General features: G+C 34.9%; 1 long non-coding RNA gene across 1 annotated transcript; it reads right to left on the bottom strand.

The window, feature by feature from the left end:
* Positions 1-3305: 3305 nt before the first annotated feature.
* Positions 3306-6101, bottom strand: LOC138903682 (uncharacterized). Its single transcript, XR_011413018.1, has 3 exons — positions 5783-6101; positions 4708-5036; positions 3306-4192 (listed from the first exon to the last, which is right to left on the bottom strand). It is a non-coding gene; the product is annotated as an uncharacterized lncRNA (long non-coding RNA).
* Between the last annotated feature and the right edge of the window lie 8864 nt (positions 6102-14965).

Here is a 14965-nt window from a genome sequence, read left to right as displayed (position 1 = left end):
AACAATTACATAAGAAATACTATTATCAAAAGTTTTTATTATAAATATATATTTAAATACGTGTGCATGCAAGACCATCATAAATACAAACAATTATTCCTTTTGTTCCATTTTATATGTTTGTCTTTTCTTTATATAATTTATTCCAAAAAATGATATTTTTTTATATATATTTGTGAACTCTTTAAATTTAAGCTTCTCATTTGTCTTTAATAACACATTCTTATAGCCATCAAGATTTTAAACATATTTAAGATCATAAGCTTTAAGTTTATTTTTGTTGTGAGCAGATGTTTTTTCTTTTAAAACTTTATATTCAGTCCAAATATTATCATATAAAATGAAATAGAGGAAATATGTGACACATAGTAAATGTATATTTGCGTCATGTCCGTTTATATACGTTGACTACAGTCAGACATTTAACAATATTTCTATATAACAGTCATTCATTATAAAAGCTATTTTTTTCTCGGAACTGATTTTTACATTATGTTAAATTATATATTCTCTATAATAGTACTTCACTATAACATTCAAAACATATCGAAACAAACGAGACTGTTATTGAGAAGTTTGACTGTATATGACTTTTCTTTTGTTATTATCTATATTGTTATTATTATAAAAAAGATTTCTAATACCATTACGCAAGCAGCTGGAAGAAAAACAAGAATATTACAGTGGACAAAGCACTATGTGGGCTTGCTCTGATGCGAAAGCTGCTATAATTACAAGTTAAGAAAACGAAATAGATTAGCCGATTGAAAAGGATGGTGGGGAGTGGTGATTGCAAGAATGCAGATTTATTCACATTAACGTAACCCCCCCCCCCCCCCCCCCGCCCACAAGTCTAGTCACAAAAATAAGAGTGAATACATGTGTATTGGTATATTTTCAAATGATCTCCTATGATCATTTTTAAATTTAAACAGAAAAAAAATCAGGATCGGATGTCGTCATTAAATTACGGGCTCAATCACTTTGACTTAAACTACGTTGCAAGATTTATTAATATGTACAAATAATAGATTTCAAATCCGTAAATCAAATAGATTGTAGTAAAATTTCAAAGTCGAATCCAAAATATTTAAAATTTGAATTTGGGTATGAAAAATGACTAAACAAAGATCTCATGTTGTTTTTTTATCAACCTCCTGTGTATAACTAAATAAATATTCATAAAATATCTCCCGCTATATTCCACATTTGCATTGGGTCCACAAAGCAGAATCATCAAAATTAAAGTGGCTGAACCTTTCATCATCTAAGTTAGACGACGTTATTGGCTAAAAAATGGTCATGTTTTGTCACAATATGTATAGAATATCAGGAGATTATGGTTAATATACAACTCTGCTAATTCCTGATGTTGCTCATTTACTGTTTGATGATTTTGACGTTATTATATCAAAATTGGCGGTCACATGATCGAACAACATAGTGGTTGGTTGCTCTTTATTAAGCATTCGTTTTATTTGTGATTTGAACACTTTCCACTCCTTTATCTCTAAAGTTTATTAATAACGACAGAACACAGAAGATAAGTATAGTAAATATCTCATAAGCAGTACAAAAAACAAGTTGCTCGTTGATCCACTCGTTCACTCACCAACCAGCTGCAGGCTACATGGGGTAACATTCAAAAGAAAGTATAATTCATATTAAACCAAATGTGTTTAATGAACTAATGGTTTAAAAATATTTAGATATTAATCAGAAAATTTAATTAAAAAGTCATTTTTATGATACACATTAATCACTTGACACTCTGAACACTAAAAGTCATCTTTAGAGGGCACTGCTTAAACAGAATACTGTTGTCCCCTTAGCATTAAAATACTGAATTCGCTATTGCTTTAACGGGATGCCATTCTGCTCCAAACCAAGTAAATTTTTTGCAAAGTTCTATAAGTCTAAGGCCTCAGCTCAGTCCTCATTTCTAGTGGTGCTTTAGGGATTGTAGTACCTTTTCCCTCGTAATATTACTCCCAATTTATGTGATGCATTTTGATTAGATATGGAGTTTAAGAAAAAAAGAAATTTTCTCGAAACTTGTGGTTTAAAATAGTCCATAAATATAAAATTATTTATGTGGCTAGAAATTATTTCTCATTAATAATAAAATTAAAAAGTTTAAATTTAAATTGATTTCTAAATATAAGAAAATATTATTCTTTTTGAGAAAAATAAAAAATATGCATTACATAAACTAGGACATAGGGAGTAAGAAACTAAATGAATTTTTTCATTTTTGGTTTACATGACTTCTGTCAAATAAAACAGCTGTTATTTAGAGATGAAAACTGTTTGATGCTTTAATCTTGTTTCGTTTTTCTTTTTGTTTTTTTTGAGTGTTTGAGCTGAACAAGGGAAGGCCAAAATGTTTTTGAAATTACCAAAAATTATGCAGGTCATATTGTAATTGAATTGATGTATTCAGGTAAACATATTCTTATTCAATTTTGCACGCTGCAAATGTCTTCTGTGGCCAAACAAAAAAGGGTTTTTTTTTTCACTTTTAGCCTGCGCCAAAAACTATTTACGTTCGATAGCTGAAAAAGTATATAAAATTTGTATTATTTATTATATATAACATACATAATGTATATATACAAAAAAAATATATTTTTCGCCTATTATTTTGAGAGCGGCTATACAACATCATTTTCCAAACAAAAAAAATACCCCTATCATTCAAATCTCCTAATCTTTTCCTCATTAAGTATCTTCCTTTATCTTCCTTTCCGTCACTACCTTATCAAATCTTTCAAAAAGTAAAGAAAAAAAGTTAGAAATATAAATAACTATGTACGTTAATGTTCATCAAAAGCAGGAAATTAGGAGGCACAAATTCGTAATTAAGGTCTGCTGTTAGGTCAAAAACATTTGGATGTTCCAACAAGCTCGATAATCCAATATCATACACGATTAGTTAGAGATCTTTAGCACTACAAAAAACGGGAGTATTTGCGGCGGCCAAATTTGCGTATAGCGGCGGTTCCCAACCGCCGTAATTGTCATTAATGGCGGCTTACAAACCCGCCATAATTGCTACCGCCAAAAGGTTTAATACGGCGGTTTTCTTTTAACCGCCGCAATATCAAAATAAAACCGCCGCAATATGCATATTTAGGAGCGGCTGTTCACTTTGCTTATTGTGGCGGCTAGTAACCGCCGTAATTATTGTCCCTTTCATATTATAGCAGGTTATACTGCCAAAATCGTAATATTTTTAATTCCACATTTAGATCCTTTTTACTGCACAAAATCCATCATAATATGTAACCAAGCACTCATCATAATAATTAACATAAATTATAGAGAATTAGATATGCAAAATATTCATCATATTAAAACATAAGTGTCCAAAATCCAAATCAGAGCTTGATCGAGTGCTCAAAGTGAAATTAGACAAAATCCCCTTGGAATACTACAAAACCAAATGAAATTCCAGTTACGGCTTGAAATTTCAGAGCATTGAGAACAAAGGATGCTTTGCAGCAACATTTCAAGATTAAAGATCTAGGGGAACTGAGATACTTCTTAGGTATTGAGTTTGCTAGAAACAAGACTAGTATTGTGATGCATCCGAGGAAATATGCTTTAGAGCTTATTTCAGACATGAGGCTGGCTGGTTCTAATCCTCTTGGTGCACCCATAGAATTAAATCTCAAGCTTACTTCTGCTGAATACGATCAACACCTTGGTCAATCAGCTGATTGTCTTCTGCCTGATACTTCCAGTTATCAGAGGTTAATTGGCAGGCTTCTCTACTTGACCATTACTCGACCAGACATTGCTTTTGTTGTGCAATGTCTGAGTAAATTCATCCAGGCTCCTAAGGTATCTTACATGGAGGCTGCTAGCAGAGTTGTGAGATATGTCAAATATGAGCCTGGTCTTGGTATTTTCCTGTCTGCGGCTGGCTCTAATAAGTTGACAGCATATTGTGATGCATTGGGCTTCTTGTCCCAACACAAGGAGGTCTGTCACTGGTTACATTGTGAAGTTTGATGACTTCCTGATATCCTGGAAGTCCAAGAAACAGATAACTATTTCTTAAAGCTCTGCTGAAGCAGAGTACAGGAGTCTCGCTTCTACGGTGGCTGAGGTTGTTTGGATCATTGGCTCGTTCAAAGAATTGTTTGTTGATCTTCAACTCCTTGTGTCTCTATTTGTGACAGCAAGTCTGCCATTCAAATAGTTGCTAATCATGTTTTTCATGAGCGTACTAAGCATATCGACATTGATTGTTACTTTATTCGGGATAAGGTGCAGCAAGGTTTGGTGGCTATTCTTTAGCTTTCCTCTGCGGAACAACAAGCCGATGTGCTTACTAAAGGTCTTACTAAGGCGCAACATTCTTACTTGGTGCCCAAGCTAGGAATGAAGAACATCTTCATTTCACTTACCTTGAGAGGGTGTAGAGGAGTTAGTAACATGCACTATTGTGCCTTAGTTGACAGCTGTCCCTTAACTTAAATATATAGCAGCTAGAGCTAGTATATAATATACTTGTACAGCTTATTGATTAAGCATTCTATTTCACTTGATAATCAGAGAAAACTGTTCGACACTCTCTTCTTCTTCCTCGTTTGCATATTCTCTTATCAATTTCAACTGATTGGGATGAATTTAACAAATTATACTACCAAACATTAGTTGTTACTTTTTATCATGATCAGACAAAATAAGTACTTGTACCTGTGAAGGAGTCGGAAATAAGTGAGCAAACTCCTTGGGAATATTTCCTATTTTCATTTGAAATAAGCTTGTTAGCGCATTTAATTGTGATCTCATATTTGCCATCTCTTGCACCCATTGTGGAGGTGGAGCACTAGCCCTAGCTGAGCCCATATAAGAACAACCACCCCGCCTTGATGTTTCTTGAATACCATAGTTGGAACTACACCCATGCCTAAGCCTTGAACACGGCCAGGGTGCTCGGGACCGAAGACTACACCGAGCGCATTATTCAGTGAAATTTCTGCCAGAGTTTCTGGTATTTGTCTTCGAATTTCTTTAATTATTTCCTACATGAGAGACAAAATATAATTACAAAAGCCTACTACAACAGATTATGTACTACAACAGAATGTACTACAGAATCATTGGCTATATACTGTCATTGGCCATGGTAACTGACTGTGGTATAACGAGTTTAATTAGATAGATAATGTACATAAATTAATTCCTTCAGATAGTACATTTATCTCTGGCTTAGTTAATCAAAGAGCAGAGAAAATGGAAAAACCTCCATTAACAGAATTGTTTACAGATGTATATGACAAGATGCTACCCAACCTCCAAGAGCAAGAGAGATCTCTTAGAGACACATTCAAGAAACACTCAATAGACTACCCTACTGATGTTAACTGAAAGTGTATATATATATATATATATATATATATATATATATATATATATATATATAAATTCATGGCAAATCCTGTAGCAATTTTCTGAAAATATTAACTTAATTAATGTATACTTTACTCTTATACTTAATTAATGCAACTTATACCAAAATGGGACAATCTCAGAACCTTCTTTAAAACTCACATAACTCCCATTGTCAGTTTGTCAGCTGTGTTAATAGAGCAACTAATAATGGTTGGAACCAATCGGCTGATGTCAACTATAACCAAATGTTTTTCATACTCTATTACAAAACATAAATGAAACCAATTAAGTATGAAAATGGATATGGAACAAGAATAGCATAATGAAACTGTTTAAATCTGTCAAATGAAACAATAGTAATCATGTCAACACTTACCCCAATCTCCCTAGCTTGATCATTCACATAACTCCCATTTTTCCTCTTATGAGTCTCAGTCCACACTTTGCCTCGATCAACTTCTTTTCTCTGTTTCTTCTGAAAGTTTTAAAAAGTAAAATTAAACTAAATAACTCTTGTCACATTATGGGGAAGTGTTTGTTGTTCTCGAATCCGTTGATTTCTCAAGCAAAGCGCCTACGAGTCTACGCAATCCATTCTCCAAGTTATGGACATTCTGAACCTTCAACCTAATAGATTTTATCACTTGATGTTCATCTGCAACAAAATAAAGACCATATTAAAATATTAATCGAGGAAAACAAAATCATTTTTAATTCGACAACCCAATCACGAAGCTCGGAGTCATCTGTAACTCGTCTACGTCTAGTTGGTTGTGAAGAGATTCCATCAGATGATCATGAAGATGCAACAACCATCTGTGACGAGACTCCATCAGATGATGAAGATGGAATGACATTCTGTGACGAGACTCTATTAGTTGATGAAGATGGAACGATGGGTTGTGTATGACGTAAAGAGACTCGATCAGATGAAGCTTGAACTTGAGACTGAGCATGTGATGATTGCTCTGGAGCAAGTGAAGAGCTCCCTTTGATTGATTTGAATAGATTTTTCACCCGATTTTGCTTCGGCATCTCTACATACATGGTTGAACAAAGTGACAACCAAGTTCATATGCAAACATAGCAAATCAGTAAACATAGATAAACCAATAACAAATACTAGCTTTGAAACTTTATGATTCTATGTAGAGAATTATCAGACATTTGCATTTTAAAATTCCCTTTTTGTTTTGCTAATACAGGAAGTGAATGGTCTCCTAGGATGGATGTTGCAGAATCTGGATGCATGTACATCGTATCGATAGAACTTCCTGGTATCAATATAAATGACATAAAGGTAGAAATCAGTGATAAAAGGTAAATAACTTGCAATTATCCATTAGTCTTTTGTTCCACTGCCATCCCTTAATTATAAGGAATGATCATGTTACATAAAGTTCATCTTAAAAGAGCATCTTCTGCAATGAGGTAGCGTTGAATTCACAACTGTATTAGATTTCCAGAAAGAACTGGATGAGTACTAACTCACACAGGGGAGTCTTTGTACAAAAAACTGGCGGGATTTACCATATATATATATATATATATATATATATATATATATAAATTCTTGCTATTTTAGTTTAAGTGATTGAATGAACGAATATTTAGTTTAATTCTTCATTATAATATCTGGAAAGTTTTGTGATTGTGAATGCGGCATTACAAGTGAAGTCATAGAGGACCAGACAGCCCATTCCCCTAATCTTACATTTCACGAGCAGAAATTTACGCCGGATGGTCCTTTTTAGAACCACTATTTTTATATTTTAACCCTCTTAAGAAAATTTTGATAAAATAGTCCTGCTATTCACTGCTAAAATTTTAAAGCACGCTGCCAGAATTTTTCGATATGAAAAATTCTAGCGATTGCCATCTTTTGTGGAAAATCTTAGTGGTCACCATATGAAAATTTCCGGAGATTGCCATGTTTTATGGCAAATCCTGATAATCAATATATGAAAAATTCGAGCAATTGCTATATTTTTGTGATAAATCCGGAAGATCAACATATCAAAAAATTTAACGATTTCCATGAGTATGTAGCAAAATTTTGGCAGAGGTTATTTCCCAAGACTTTTTTTACTGAGGTAAAAAAGTCAATAGTAGCACTGAAGTATCATGTTTCGGTCATTCACCCTTTCACAAGGTCAATGAAGAACGAAGCAAGCTTGGGCTTGAGAGATTAGTCCACAAGTATTGGGTTGGGCCATTGTTGATTCTTTTCACTTTGTTCGGAAAAAGAGAGGAAGTCAAACATGGAAACTAAAAGCACCATAGAATGAGGCAAAATTGATAGGGAAAGTCCCAAAAAGGACCAGGCACATCCATATGAGTTAGCCCAATGAAGAATGAGGTAAGCTTTCTCCGAGGTGTCAATGGTTTGAATCGGCCGATTATTTCATCAAATTTGTATCGTACAAATATTTTGGTCACTTTATTGGATATAGTCAAAATTAGACTTTTTGAAACTATTTCAGTCGTCTCGATTTCTTAGAATTCTCATTTGTGACGTGAAAAACTTCAATATAACATAAAAACATTACAATTCTCATGTTAAGAAATTATAGATTAAATGAGAAACATTAACTTTCAAATAAACATACTTTTACGAGTATTTTTTATGACTTTCATTGGTGCATTATCATTTACTCTATACATCACCTAATGCACATTGCTTCTTATTGATATTGTTTGGTGTTAAATATGTATAGGAACAAGTCAAAACTAATGAACAAAGAATAAATTTAAAAAACGGAAAAGGTTCAAATATGTCCTTATATTATACGAAATTGAGCACATTTGCCCTTCGTTAATACTTTAGCTCAAATATGCCTTTACCGTCACATAGTTGGAATCAAGAATTAAGTCTGATGAAAATTTTCAATTCCTTTCAAGAGAATAAATTCACGTACCATACATACATAACAATATATGAATATGTGATACTCTTCTTACTTCCTAAGAACCAAGTCTTTAATCTATTCTTTTACCCTCATTGAGTTTTTTCCCCCTTCACCGCCCATATTGACTTGTTGAGAGTGAAGTTGGCGTACTTAAAAATGTTCAAGAAGGTAAAAAGTACTTTGATTTTAAAGAGCATATAATCACTAGCATTTAAACCCAAGGATCAAGAAACTTCAATATTTAGCAACAACTTAGCGATTATCAAAAAATTATGTTAGTTTCAAGCTATTTAGCGACGAAGTATATAGTTAATTGTAATTTTCTTTAGTGTAATGACCATGTAGATTCACCATTTTAAGTCAACTATTGGATATTTCTACCAGTTTGTCGTTCTTTTATGCATTTTTTATGTTGCATATGAAAAACTAAGGAGTAGGTATAATTTCATAATTTATAAAGTGCAACTAGTACAATAGTATTCCAAATGACAATTTATAACTTCACATTACCTTTTTAATTTGTTTGTATTCTATAGAAATATAATTATTTTTAAATTTTTCTAGTTTTTTTCATTTTTAGGTTGTCTAGATGAGATAAAGATGAACAAAAAATAATTTAATGTCGTCAAGGTTCATTACACTAGTAAGTTTTTAAAGGGCAAATGTCCAAATATGTCCTTATAGTATATGAAATTGAGCACATTTGTCATTCGTTAATACTTTAGCTCAAATATGTCCTTACCGTCACATAGTTGGTCCATATATGCCCTTAGAGTTCCACAGTTGTCCCATATATGCCCTTTTCGAAACGGAATTCACTCAAACTAATTAGCTCTTTCTTTAATTGTATTAAAGTGTATTACAAATACTATTTAGTTTTTATTAGTACTTTTTTTTCTTTACCTTTCTCTTTTCTTTCATCTTTTTTCTTTTCTTCTTTTTTTTTTCTTTTTTCTTTCTCCCTTATCCGATTTCCTCTATTACTGACGTCTTCTCCATTTTCATCACCAATTTCACTTGACAAAACTCATAAATTCTAATTACTAAGAAAATTCTCTCATAAGGTAATCAAGTTCCAATTTCACTGGCCCTCTAAATAAATGAAATGAAATTATTTCAAAAATTATGGTTTAAAATTTAAAATAATAAAAACATCTCAACCTTTAACAATACTCAAAAGACCAAAATATTTAAACTGTTTCCAGAAAGATAATTTAATGATTAAAAGCCTAGAGTTCAAGTTGTAGTGTTATAAATTTGAGTTGTTAGTCTTTTTTTAGCTTGACATTTTCTATTTTTTTTATTAACTATGTAAATTAGGGGTGTACATGGAACGGGCTGGTTCGATATTTTTTATCAAAATCAAACCAAACTAATTATATCGGTTTAGATTGTTCAATTTTGTTGGATTTTCGGATTTTTTGTTACATAAATATTATTTCAATCTTACTTTGTTAAATTTTTTAGAACTAAATATATGTTCAGTAAAAATTTTAAAAATGAAAAACATATGATCTATAAAAATATTCTTACGGGAGAATTTTCTTAGTAATTAGAATTTATGAGTTTTATCAAGTGAAATTGGTGATGAAAATGGAGAAGACATCAGTAATGGAGGAAATCGGATAAGGGACAAAGAAAAAGAAAAAAAAAGAGAAGAAAAGAAAAAAGATGAAAGAAAAGAGAAAGGTAAAGAAAAAAAGTACTAATAAAAAGGAAATAGATTTTGTAATACACTTTAATACAATTAACGAAAGAGCTAAATAGTTTGGGTGAATTTCGTTTCGAAAAGGGCATATATGGGTGTACTATGTAATTCTAAGGGCATATATGTGTATGCGGGTGAAACCGAGGCTAACACACACACCGATTTCTAGATGGGTCAAACGAAGCAAGGGTATAAATACATGGGATCGAAATCGAAGCTGGAAAGTTCTTATACCGAGGCCCTAACGGAGTGCTCGCCATCGGACTTGATAAAACGATGCACCCCTGACCCGGGATAAGTTCTGAGACTTCGGGAAGCGCATGAAAGGTTTAGGCGACATATAGAGGGTCGTGATATCCGGAATCAACCGGATATCACGATGCAGATCTCGCTCGATGGCGGTTACCGATAAGTAATTAACGAGATAGGTGAATTTTTACCTTTTTTAGACTTGTACTAGGGGTGGAACTCTCTTACTATATATAATTGGAAAGTTTTTTCTTTGATAATTGTCACGACCCGAAATTTCCCACCGACGGGACCGTGATGGCGCCTAACATTTCACTTGCTAGGCAAGCCACCGTTAGAGAATCATTAAACCAATTCCTTATTCTCATTCAGTAATTAACAATAATTATCTAAGATATAATATAATAAGTGCGGAATATCATAAAATTTTATTAATTATTACCACCCGGATCTGGAGTTATAATTCACGAGCATTCTAGAATTTACTACAAGTAATAGTCTGAAAGAAATACAACTGTCTGAATGAAAGAAACAGTAGAACAGAAAAAATAGACGGGAACTTCAAGGTCTGTGAACGCCGACAGATCTACCTTGAGTCTCCGGACAGCGGACCAATAGCAAAATCTCGATAAACCCGAGCCAATATCAAAATATGCATAAAAAGTGCAGGGTGTAGTATCAGTACAACCGACCCCATGTACTGGTAAATGTCGAGCCTAACCTCGACGAAGTAGTGACGAGGCTAAGGCAAGGTACCTACAAATCAACATGTATAATTTAACAGTGTATATACAAATAACACAAATGAAGAACTAAACATGAAATATCGGGAGGGGAGCATACTGAGGGGAATACAAGATAAATGACTACAACAAAATGATCACCAGAGCAATCAATATACCATGAATCAACAGGAATAGTGAATACAGTAAGGAAAAATGCACGGCATCACCCTTCATGCTTTTACTCTCAATCTCACCATAAAATTAATAGAAACTGCACGACATGGCCCTTCATGCATTAACTCTCATATCATGGCACGACATCACCATTCGTGCATTAACACTCACAATATGGCACGGCATCACCCTTCGTGCATTAACACTCTCAATATGGCACGACATCACCTTCGTGCATAAACACTCACAATATGGCACGGCATCACCCTTCGTGCATTAACACTCACAATATGACACGACATCACCCTTCGGCATCACCCTTCGTGCATTAAATGAAAAACAGAGAAATATGAAAAACAGGTAAATTGGCAGTGCATAAGTACTCGTCACTTCACATATACGTCGCTCACATAAATTTCACTTAGCAAGTAATCTAAGGTTACTAATTCCCTCAAGTCACGGTTAGACACAACACTTACCTCGTTCTGAAGGCCACTTAATTTTCAATCACAACTTTTCCTTTGGAATTCACCTCCACACCACTCGTATCTATTCAAAAATGCCTCAATAATATCAAATATTTCTAAAGGAATCAATTATATTGCATAAATTAAATTTCACAAATTTTCCTCCAAAAAGTCGAAAAATTGACCCCGGGCCCGCTTGGTCAAAACCCAAAGTTCGGACCAAAATTCATTTACCCATTCACCCCCGAGCCCGAATATGTAATTGGTTTTGGAATCCGACCTCAAATTGAGGTCTAAATCCCCAAATTTCCGAAATTCCTAGTTTCTACCCTAACCCCTAATTCTACCATGAAAACTCTAGATTTTAGGTTAATAATTCAAGAAATGTAATGGTAATTGAAAGAAAATGGTTTAGAATCACTTACCAACACTTTGGGGAAGAAATGACTCTTGAAAATTGCCTCTACCCGTTTGGTTCTTGAAACATATTGAAGAAATGGCTTAAACCCGTGCTTGATTCTATTTTATGCATTGGGCGACAGTGTGCATCGCGTTTGCGAGGCCACTGTCATATTCGCGAAGGGTACTGGCTGCCAAGCCTTCAAATTCACGGTGGTTGCTCACCCCGGCCTTCGCGTTCGCGAAGCATTGCTAGCGTTCGCGATGAAGGAACGACCAACCGTTCCCCAGGTCCCCAAGTGCTTCGCGTTCGCGATGAGCCGGTCGCGTTCGCGAAGGGTAAATCCCCCATCACTTCGCGTTCGCGAAGAAGAAGTCTCAGCCTCACCAGTTTACTCTATGCGTTCGTGAGAGGACCTTCACAAACGCGAAGAAGGATATGCCAAACACCAGAATCTGCAGAAAACTAGATTTTTCCCAAGTCCAAAACATCCTGTGGCCTATCCGAAACTCACCCGAGCCCTCGAGGCTCTAAACCAAACATGCACACAAGTCTAAAAATATCATACAGACCTGCTCGCGCGATCAAATCACCAAAATAACACCTAGAACTCTGAATTTAGCACCAAATCAAATGAAATTCTCAAGAACACTTTAAAATTTTTATTTTCTCAACTGGATGTCCGAATCACGTCAAATCAACTCTGTTTCTGACCAAATTTCATAGACTAGTCTTAAATATCATAATGAACCTGTACTGGGTCCGTACCAGGCTCCGGAACCTAAATACGGACCTGGTACTAACAATGCCAAACATCAATCATTTCTTAAAAATAAATAATTTTCAGACTTTTAATTTTTATCAAAAATTCATAACTTGAGCTAGGAACCTCCGAATTCGATTCCGTACATACGCTCAGGTCCCATAATTTGATACGGATCCACCGAGACCGTCAAAACACGGATCTGGGACCGTTTAACAAAAATGTTGACCAAAGTCAACTAAAATCAACTTTTAAGGCATAAATTCTTATTTTCAACATAAAAGCTTTTCGGAAACCTTCTCGGACTGCGCACGCAAATTTGGGTCATCACATTTTCCACCTCTAAAATAACCGTTCATCCTCGAACGGACATAGAAAAGTACCTGGGCTGGAGAAAAGGTGGGGATATCTACTCCGTATATCAGACTCGGACTCCCAAATAGCTGCCTCAATAGGTTGACCTACCCACTGTACTCGAACTGAAGGGTAACTCTTTGATCTCAACTGGCGAACTTGCTGGGCTAGAATTGCCATCGGCTCCTCCTCGTAAGTAAAATCCTTATCCAACTGGACAGAGCTGAAATCTAACACATGGGACGGATTGTCATGATACTTTCGAAGCATGGATACATGGAATACCGGATGAACAGCTGCTAAACTAGGTGGCTACGCAAGCCTGTAAGCCACCTCTACCACTCTCTCCAGAATCTCAAAAGGTCGAATATACCTAGGGCTCAACTTGCCTTTCTTTCTGAACCTCATTACACCCTTCATGGGTGATACCCGAAGTAACACTCTCTCTGCGACTATGAATGCAACATCACGAACTCTACGGTTTTTCCCATAAAAACCAAGGCCATTGTCGGTGTGTGTGGGTACTGTTTGAGAGTTCGACATGCTGATCCTGAAATCAAAAACACTTACAAAAACAAGCGTAAAGCAATACATGTTATAAGAATTAGTACCAGGCAATCACTATTATCCTTATCCCCATGGTGGGCGCCAAACTGTTTATCCTTAAAATCGGATAACAATTAAACTTATAAGTGGTTTTAAGGATATGTGATTTCACCTAGCACAAATTGACAAAAATGATAATTAATGCTAGAACTTGACTGTAAAATAAAGCAAACCAGTATAGAAATGTAATTTGGCCCTCGAACTAGATCGCCTTCGAACCGGCTGAGAATATAGTTAAGAAATATGAACTGAACTGAAGAACAAAAGAATTTAAGAGAGAAAGTGTTGTATTGCGTTGATATGCGAGAATTAGATGATTACATATGATCATAGCCCCCCCTCCCCCCTCATATAGTAGAGGAATTCTACTTATGGTACAATTCTAAATACAGAAGAAAATCCCATGATTGTATAAATAATTGTTCTTGATTTTATCCGTTCCGAGATTTCTGCCACGATCCTCGACCGGTCACGGATATATCGGCTTTCCGTTAGTGAGCTATCTTTGGTCTTGCTCGATGTCCATCTTGTTTGGTCTCGATTGGTACTTCGAACCCCGAACTCGGTACCGCACCTTTATATCTCGGTCTGATATAACACAGGGCTGATCCTCGGCCTACCATCCTGGTCTCGGTTAATCAACAAAATCGGGTGAGCCCGATTTTAACCATATACAAAATTATACAACAAAATAAGTTGTGAAAACCTAGGAGATTATCACTAAGTCATATGCTAATTAAAAGGACTCACGCAATAGTACTACATTCCTGTCATATTATCAATGTCTTATAGAATTGGGCGAAGAACATAAATCAGTATTTGTATATACTTAAAAGAACAGATAAATCACAAGAACCTTTTCTGTTTGGCGTCATAACAAAAGATTCATTGTTCAGAAGCTGAGCATATCACAATGTGGTTCTTGGTTCTCGCAACTCATGATTTGACTTCAAAATACTACCCGAAGCTACAACCGCGTAGGAAACAAAGGAAATAACAGTTACCATCTTATGTAATAAAAACCAGAAGGATTGCAGTTAACAAACTAAAATATGGACAATCCATTGGAGTAAAAAAATACAGTAATTTATTAGTATAGTATTTGACACGAAATTACTGTATACGGTCAAAATCGGGCTCATGTATAGTATTTTGCATGATTAATCTAGACCAGGATGGTAGGCCGAGGATCGGTCCCGTGTTA

This window comes from Nicotiana tomentosiformis, chromosome 12, assembly GCF_000390325.3.
Source record: "Nicotiana tomentosiformis chromosome 12, ASM39032v3, whole genome shotgun sequence".
Classification (NCBI taxonomy): Eukaryota; Viridiplantae; Streptophyta; class Magnoliopsida; order Solanales; family Solanaceae; genus Nicotiana; species Nicotiana tomentosiformis.
This window is presented reverse-complemented; position numbering and strand designations above follow the sequence as displayed.